The sequence below is a fragment of the Clytia hemisphaerica genome, unplaced genomic scaffold, assembly GCF_902728285.1.
Source record: "Clytia hemisphaerica strain Z4C2 unplaced genomic scaffold, Clytia hemisphaerica genome assembly, whole genome shotgun sequence".
NCBI lineage: Eukaryota > Metazoa > Cnidaria > Hydrozoa > Leptothecata > Clytiidae > Clytia > Clytia hemisphaerica.
Genome location: NW_027103648.1, coordinates 89,800 through 98,640, shown reverse-complemented (window position 1 = coordinate 98,640; position 8,841 = coordinate 89,800).

Sequence of the window (8,841 nt, the reverse complement as noted above, 5' to 3'; positions counted from 1 at the left end):
AAGGGATAGTTTGTTATCCAAAATTTCCAGGGGGGTTAGTGAAAAAAGTTTCTCAATACCCTTGTACAATTTTTTTTGGAATAGCCCAATGCTGACAACTTGATATTCAACACATTGGCAAGCACCAGCAGTTAGGAACATTTGGCGAGTTCCTGTTTGTACTTACGCAGCAATAAAAAAAATCATAACAACACTCATTAAAAAATGGCGTTTGTGTCTTTTCTCACTTTTTTTTAGCCTAGACGATGTAGCCAACATAGTAAGTACTGTGAATGGTCTAGCCTGGATATCCAAGCTCAAAATTTTAGAAAAAACAAAATTTACCTCAACATACAAAGTTCTAAAATTATAGAGCTTGGTCTCCCTAGAGAATGAAAGTGAAAATCCATGTTTCCTAGCCAACCCAGGGCAGCAAAACAGAAATTAATAAAAAGCAGTCTTACAAGATCTAAAACTATTTAAAACATCCAAAGATTACACCAAAGTCCATAAAAAAGTTTGCATGCATTATCATGACCAACCATGTTTTCTTGGAAAATGAACTCGCCTCTGTTTTCTTTCTTTTCATATTTTCATGTAACAGAAAGCCCTATCTTCACTAGCAAATGGAGGACTATCCTATTTTTTGCTTTAGAATTTATTATTTTTGCTCCACGCGTGTAGATTGGCCCTTACGGTTTTAGTGAAGTGAGCGCAAGCAAGTGGACTGCATTCTCTTAAAAAGAATGCAAATCGCTCTACACAGGAAAAATTTTTCGATTTCCAAGGTTGGAAATTTCAAGTTTTCTTAGTTGGAAAAAAGATAAAATCCAATGGAAAATCCAACCTGAAAATGTGGGACATTCTCCAAGGTTGAAAATTTTGCATTTTCCAAATATTTTGCGTGATGGCAAGTGATTAAAGTTGAAAAATTACGTAACGCTTTCTATTTGGGGGCTTCTTATGACGCTGCCAAACACGGTGTTTTATAGTCAGGTCTACAGGAAAAAATCACTACTGAGTTAAGTTTTTCTCAAAGTGCATGACCAGATCCGGTCGAATAATATCTCGAGTACAGCCTTGTCATACTTTTTTATGCAAATCGAACGTTTTACTCCATAATGGCGTAAGTTACGTAAATTACGTAACTTAGCGAAATGTGCAAGACCTCTATTTTTGACATTTTCCCCGATTTTTTCCGAAAATTTCCCCAATTTCCCAAAAAATTGGGTTTGCGTGAATTTCGAGAAAAACTTGCGTGAATGCGTGAATTCATGATATTCATGACGTAATCTTTTATACGGAAGCACCCGAGATAACCCGGAACTAGTGGCAAAATTTGCCACTAGTCTTCTGTTATTTTGCCACTAGTTCCGGGTTATCTCGGGTGCTTCCGTATAAAAGATTACGTCATGAATATCATGAATTGCGAAAAAATTTTGCGTGAATGCGTGAAATTTGGGTCCGCTGGGGGGCCTCTAATACGCTTCCAAAAAGGTATGAACACCTCTTGGCGAGTGCTATTGGTGTTTAAAAAATAAAGAAAATCTGGTCTGGACATGCCTTAAAATGCCTGAGCCCGCCCGCCGCCCGCCACAGAACGTTAAGCCCGGCTCTCATTACAAAATTATTACCATGGAAATCAAGCTAAAGCTGGTGTAAGAAGGTCTTTATTTAAACATTTTCACAAAAATTACTTTCGTTTTCATTTCAAATGGCTTGCTTGCTTGAATCGAAAGACTGACTGCTGGACTGGCTGGCAGGACGATCAACAGATCAATGATGTTGATGAATGATATAAACGACATAAAAGTATCAGTATCAGGTATTTTTTTAAAGAGGGATAATTTTTCCTGTCATTAAAAAAAGTTCATCTTTAAGAAATAGACAATAGACCTTTGCTGCCTTCTTCCTCTTAATAAAGCCAAATAACATCATAACAATAAGCACACTAAAGCGAAGCGCGAAGCGAAGCAGTCTAGACTTAATTGTACTTTATCTATATCATCAGGATTAGTAACTAGGCTAGTCTTACCTCTTTTATCTTTCCATTTGCTACTATAGACCTTTTCGCCTTTCCATCCGCCATATTATTGAATTGTATGCAATAATTATGGTGGCCGAATTGTCGTGGTGAAATTACCTTAGAAAGTATGCAAAACATATGCAAAAAGAAAGTATTAGCCAACATAGTAAGTACTGTGAGTGGTCTAGCCTGGATATCCAAGCTCAAAATTTTAGAAAAAACTAAATTTACCTCAACATACAAAGTTCTAAAATTATAGAGCTTGGTCTCCCTAGAGAATGAAAGTGAAAATCCATGTTTCCTAGCCAACCCAGGGCAGCAAAACAGAAATTAATAAAAAGCAGTCTTACAAGATCTAAAACTATTTAAAACATCCAAAGATTACACCAAAGTCCATAAAAAAGTTTGCATGCATTATCATGACCAACCATGTTTTCTTGGAAAATGAACTCGCCTCTGTTTTCTTCTTTTTCATATTTTCATGTAACAGAAAGCCCTATCTTCACTAGCAAATGGAGGACTATCCTATTTTTGCTTTAGAATTTATTATTTTTGCTCCACGCCGTGTAGATTGGCCCTTACGGTTTTAGTGAAGTGAGCGCAAGCAAGTGGACTGCATTCTCTTAAAAAGAATGCAAATCGCTCTACACAGGAAAAATTTTTCGATTTCCAAGGTTGGAAATTTCAAGTTTTCTTAGTTGGAAAAAAGATAAAATCCAATGGAAAATCCAACCTGAAAATGTGGGACATTCTCCAAGGTTGAAAATTTTGCATTTTCCATGGCTTGGAATTTACGTAAATCCAGGTTGAAAAATCCAAATTTAACAAGGTTGGAATTTTTTTAAATTCAGGTTGAAAAAAGCCAAAATCCAAATTTAACAAGGTTGGAATTTTCGTAAATCCATGGTTGAAAAAAGCCAAAATCCAAATTTAACAAGGTTGGAATTTTTTAAAATTCAGGTTGAAAAAAGCCAAAATCCAAGCTTAAACAAGGTTGGAGTTTTCGAAAATCGAGGTTGAAAATGCCAAAATCCAAATTTAACAAGGTTGGAATTTTTTTAAATTCACGTTGAAAAAAGTCAAAATCCAAATTTAACAAGGTTGGAATTTTTTTAAATTCACGTTGAAAAAAACCAAAATCCAAATTTAACAAGGTTGGAATTTTCGTAAATCCAGGTTGAAAAAAGCCAAAATCCATATTTAACAAGATTGGAATTTTTTAAAATTCACGTTGAAAAAAGCCAAAATCCAAAAAGTGATGGCAGAGATGTGGAAAAGACAAGGTTTTTGTTTTTGTGAACAGTCACTCGCTAGCCTAGGCTTGATGGCTCCCGGTCAATCTCTCGTTATTGTTCGCACAGATACGTGGTTGATCTTAGATCACTCACACAGCTCAGCAGGGCGCTATTTGAAACTATGACACAAGTACCCTATGTGCTTCACTGTGCGAACTCACTGCGATTGACCGAGGCCACTCCGAAGAGACGCCTCACCTGACGGAAACTTACAGCTTGACTGCTCACATTATAGCCTAATATCTAGGTTAGCTATATATCAAAACAGTTTTGAGCGAAAAATCGCTTGTGGTTTTCCCAAGGACATGCGCATAATATGGTTAGAAAAACGTAATTTCCACATGGATTTTTAACGTTTTACAAACTGTTTGGAAAAACACAAATTTCCAACCCAAAAAGTCTAGTTTTCCAATCGAAAGATTGGATTTTTAACGTTTTCCAAACTGTTCGGAGAAACACAAATTTCCAACCCAAAAAGTCTAGTTTTCCAATCGAAAGATTGGATTTTTAACGTTTTCCAAACTGTTTGGAGAAACACAAATTTCCAACCCAAAAAGTCTAGTTTTCCAATCGAAAGAGTTTCAATTTCACAAAAATGTAATTTCCACATGGATTTTTAACGTTTTCCAAACTGTTTGGAGAAACACAAATTTCCAACCCAAAAAGTCTAGTTTTCCAAGAAAGGGTCTCAATCTTAGAAAAATGTAATTTCCACATGGATTTTTAACGATTTCCAAACTGTTTGGGAGAAACACAAATTTCCGACCCAAAAAGTCTAGTTTTTCAACTTGAGGTATCAAATTTACTAAAATATGTATTTTCACATCGATTTTTGACCTTTTTTTCCAATTCCCAAACTGTTTGGAAAATAAAAATTTCCCACCCAAAAAGTCATGTTTTCCAAACCAGCCTTGGAAAATTGTCATTTCTACATGGGTTTTTTTCACTTGATTTTTCAAGGGCATTGGTTTATTCTACGAAACCTATGGTTCATTTACGTTTTTCAAATCAGCTTAAGGTAATCGCTCAAATTTCCAACCTTCAATTATAAAACCAAAATTTCCAACCCAAAAATATTGAATTTCCAACCTTGGAAATCGAAATTTTTTTCCTGTGTTAGGGAGACCAGGCTGTAAACCAGAACATAAAATATCAAAAACTAGACTGTGAAATAGTTTACAGCCTGGATATCCAGGCTATGAGTGGTCCTAAATCCGACAGCCCTGCCTAAATCCGACCTCCCAAATAACTGCTATGAAAAAAAATTCTATGTTTACAAACAACATTCTCTCTCCAAGTTGAACAATAAACTATTGCAAGAACTCTCGCAAAACAAAACATCTAACAAGATGACTATAATGTCAAGATGTCGATTATTGTGATTGAAAAAGTGTGAGTTGTAAAAATAATTACCTCTATTATTCTGAATCAGTTGCTCGTGTTTAAAATGTTAATAAGGCGACAATCACAAATATCTTCATTTCACCTCCTCGTTGGGACTAAAAAGTGAGTCGGTCGGGCGGTCGTAAAAATTTTCGGGTTTCCTTTTTTCCATCCATTTTGCCAGCCAGCAGCCAAAACAACCGCATGTAATGGGTGGTTTAAAATTATGACCTTTGAACACTATGAACTCCGACCCCAAAATGGCGCATGGGTAATGATAAACAAAATCAAAATGCTGCGAATGCGCTAGAAATCGCTCGCAAAAAATTGGCAATAATAAAATTTGAACGAAGGAAAGGTCATTGACAGAAAAAGTCCGACAAATTACCGACTCAACAACTCGATTGTTATACTCAATTTTCGAAAGTCGGCCGGGCAACGCAAAACGAAGATATTTGTCATTGCCGCCTAATTTTGTAATAAAAAACTATGTTTTGTATAAGAAGCAATTATTGTTATATATATGGTTCAATTGGTTCAGTGTATCAAATCTCTCAGTTTAGTTGACACTTTGGTATCTTCATTGCGTCACAGCGAAAGGTTTGTTTTTATTTTAGTTTGTATCTTTGAAAGACCCCATCGGATTTAGGCAGGGCTGTCGGATTTTGGGACCACTCACGGTATAGACCTTTTTTCAAAGAGGACGTCCTGTTGAATAATTATGTAGTCTATCTATCTATCTATATATTTCAGTAGTTAACAACATAAATGTTTGTTCTCCCTACATATAAAAGCATTAACAAAAATAAGAGAAATGAAATTGGTTTAATAATAAAAAATGTTTGTATGTTTATTCAATAATAAATATGTTAAAAATTCTAAAAAAAATCTAAGTATGTTTGGTTGAGGACAAAGCCTAGGTTATCGAGATTAAGAGTAACGAGCATAAGGCTAAACAAAATGTTCTGAGAATGCCAAGATACGTGGAGGCAAAGTAGTAATGAGAAGTTTGAGCCTCAGGCTTAAGTCATGAGTAGTAATTAATAATATTGACGTTCTAGGCAAACTAAAATGGTGTAAAGTTAAATCAAAAGTTAAATTAAAAGTTAAAAATTTAATTAAATTAAATTTTAAAATAAACCAGTATTGTGCTAAAAAGATTAATAAACTAACTAGAAAAAAGAGACATAGCTAAAGTAAAAATATATTTGGTAAGTAGGCAAGTGACGTCAAAACAAAATTGCTTCAAAGATGATTAAGTGAGTAGAGTGCAAAGATATATGAATTGGATAAAATAGGTTAGGGCAGGGCAATCCGATGATTAAGTGAAGTGAAAAAGAGGCCTGACGTCTGGATTTGATTTAAAAAAACTAATAATCTAATTCTTTAGAAAATAACGAGAAGTTGCATCTTTAAATTCATTCCTATCTTCCATATTCAAAATATTAGCTGGCAATTTATTCCACCAGTTAATAGATGCTGGGATAAATGAGTCCTGGTACGCAATTACACGTCCTGTATTGGTTGGTATTTATTACTATCCCGAACTGGTTTGGGTAAAATACCAGGCATAACAAGTTTCCCTCCTCTTATATCATGTAAAAGAACGACTGAATCGACTTTTCGATGATGCCCTAGAGGTTTCCAGCTCAAGTACTTCATCATTCTAGTGGGACTAGCCTCCCACCTCCAATCAGAATAAACAAACCGGGCCCCTTTTCGTTGGACCATTTCCAGGGGGGGGTCAACATCCAGATACCAGACCCATAGCCGGGTGGTGGTGTCTTTTTTTCCTTTAAAAGTCTGAAAAGTCAAGTTGGTATTGATGGGGGTGGGTCCCCCTTTTTTTAGAAAAAAGAGTTATCCTCAGTTGGTATTGATACCAAAATAGGGGGTGGGTACCCCTTTTTTTTTTAAATATGATTCAGAAAGTTGGTATCCATATCAAAATGACAGCAAAACTTTCCTAATTTTTGCCCTTATAGCTAGAAAATACCCCGGGGTACATATCAGTCTAAACAGGTTTCAATTGTATTTGTTTTGACTGTAAATGAGTAATAAGTTTAAATGACTTTGAAGTTTGTTTATTTTGGACTTTTTCGATATTTTCAAGTTTTATTTTTGATCAAGCCTGAAGCAAAAGCATTTTTTCTGTGATAGCATTTGGTAATGAGTGAATCTATTCTGTTCTAAAATTATGTACTAATAATAGCTTCTCCTAGTTTTTGCACATCAATTATATTCAGATAATATTGATTCAGACAGATTCAGATTGATTTTGCTAGCTTCGTTGGGTTTGTTTTTATTATATTGTCAGTTTTCAGTCATTTTCTATTTTAGCATATGACATTTTTTGTGTTGTGATGAAGAAAGAGCATTTCAAAAATGAGTTTTTTTGAACTTTCTCTTAGTACCCTGTTTGTGTGGGAGGGGGTGGGTTCGCTTTAAACAGCTTTAAACTCAAATTTGTCAGATTGGTATTGGTACTAAATTAGGGGGTGGGTCCCATGATATTTTGTCAAATTCAAAAAGTCATGTTGGTATCGATACCAAATTAAGGGGATGGGTCCCCCTTTTTTCTGAAAATTATGATTTTCAAGTTGGTATCGATACCAAAATAAGGGGGTGGGTCCCCCCTTTTTTTGAAAATTATGATTTTCAAGTTGGTATTGATACCAATTTTGGGGTGGTGGTGTTAACTTAGCTCAAAAGTTCAAAAGTCAGGTTTTTGGGCTATGGGTTGGTATTATAAATGTTGACCCCCCCCTGCCATTTCAAGTTGATCGCAAAGTGATTGATTTGATATAGGATTCCAAACTGGTGAAGCATACGATACGATTGGTCGGACATAAATGTTGAACGCTTTCTCCTTTATTTTACGAGAACATCCTCGCAAATTTCTTTGTAAGAACGATCGTTTTTGGTTGGCTTTCTTACAAATAGCATCGATGTGTGTATTCCACTTAAGCTTCTTGTTTAAAGTCACCCTGAGATATTTGGCATTTGATACTTTCTCGAGGTTCTCGTTATGGATTGAATAAACAGATTCTATGGGTTTGGTTTTGTTCGTGATGGTGAGATGCTTGCATTTTTGTGGGTGGAATTCCATGTCCCAGAGTGTTTCCCATTCTTGTAGAGCTGTAAGATCCTCTTGGAGAATGAGAGGGTCAGCCATGCTTTCTATGGTACAATATAGTCCAGCCATAAAAACAATGATAGAGCCATGTATAATTACTGTATCATGCATTTGTAATAATTATGCATGGTTTTATCATTGTTTTTCTGCTGGACTACATAATTATTCAACAGGGTAGCCTCTTTGAAAAAAGGTCTATAAGCACACTGTGCTTCTTTTAACTGGCTGAATATTTTTGCGTTGGAGGAAAAACTTTTTGAAACTTTCAGCAATGATTGACCACCGAAACTGTTATAATGAAAATCATCCAGCACATTTTTTATCTTCTTCAGTTAGGAACATTTGGCGAGTTCCTGTACAGCCACAATAAAAAAAATCATAACATAACTCATTAAAAAATGGCGTTCTCGTGTCTTTTCTCACTTTTTTAGCCTAGACGATGTAGCAAACAAAGTAAGTATAAGCACAGTGAGCTTTTAATTGGCTGAATTTTTTTTTTCGCGTTGGAAAAACTTCTTCAAACTTTCAGCAATGATTGACCAAACTGTTATAATGAAAATTATCCAGCGCAGTTTTTATCTTCTTACCTTCTTCATTTTCATTGAAGCACTCGAGGTTTACTGAAGTTAAGCACTTAAGAAATTCTTATAATTATTGATATTCACTGAAACACCGTTCGCTGTGCTCTGAGGTGGAGTGTGTGACGTAACTTGCGCGACAACTAACTTGACTTCTGTTGGAAGATCATATTGGGCGTTTTGGTGTTACCACCCTCGAAGCAGCGGGCGCCTTTGTCTTTCCGCAACTCTTTCCACAATTTTAGATGGCCTTAACAATAGATTCAAAAGGGCACCATAGTCTTGGAAGATAATTTGTTTTGGTCTCCGGCTTTAGGAAGTAGCAATGTTTTTGGTTGTTTTCAATGCAAAATGGTAAGAAACTTAAGTTTACAAGTGTCATTTAGTTTTTGCTGGCTTATAGAATGGCAGGATCCTGGATGGTTTCCCTAACTGACTCTTTCC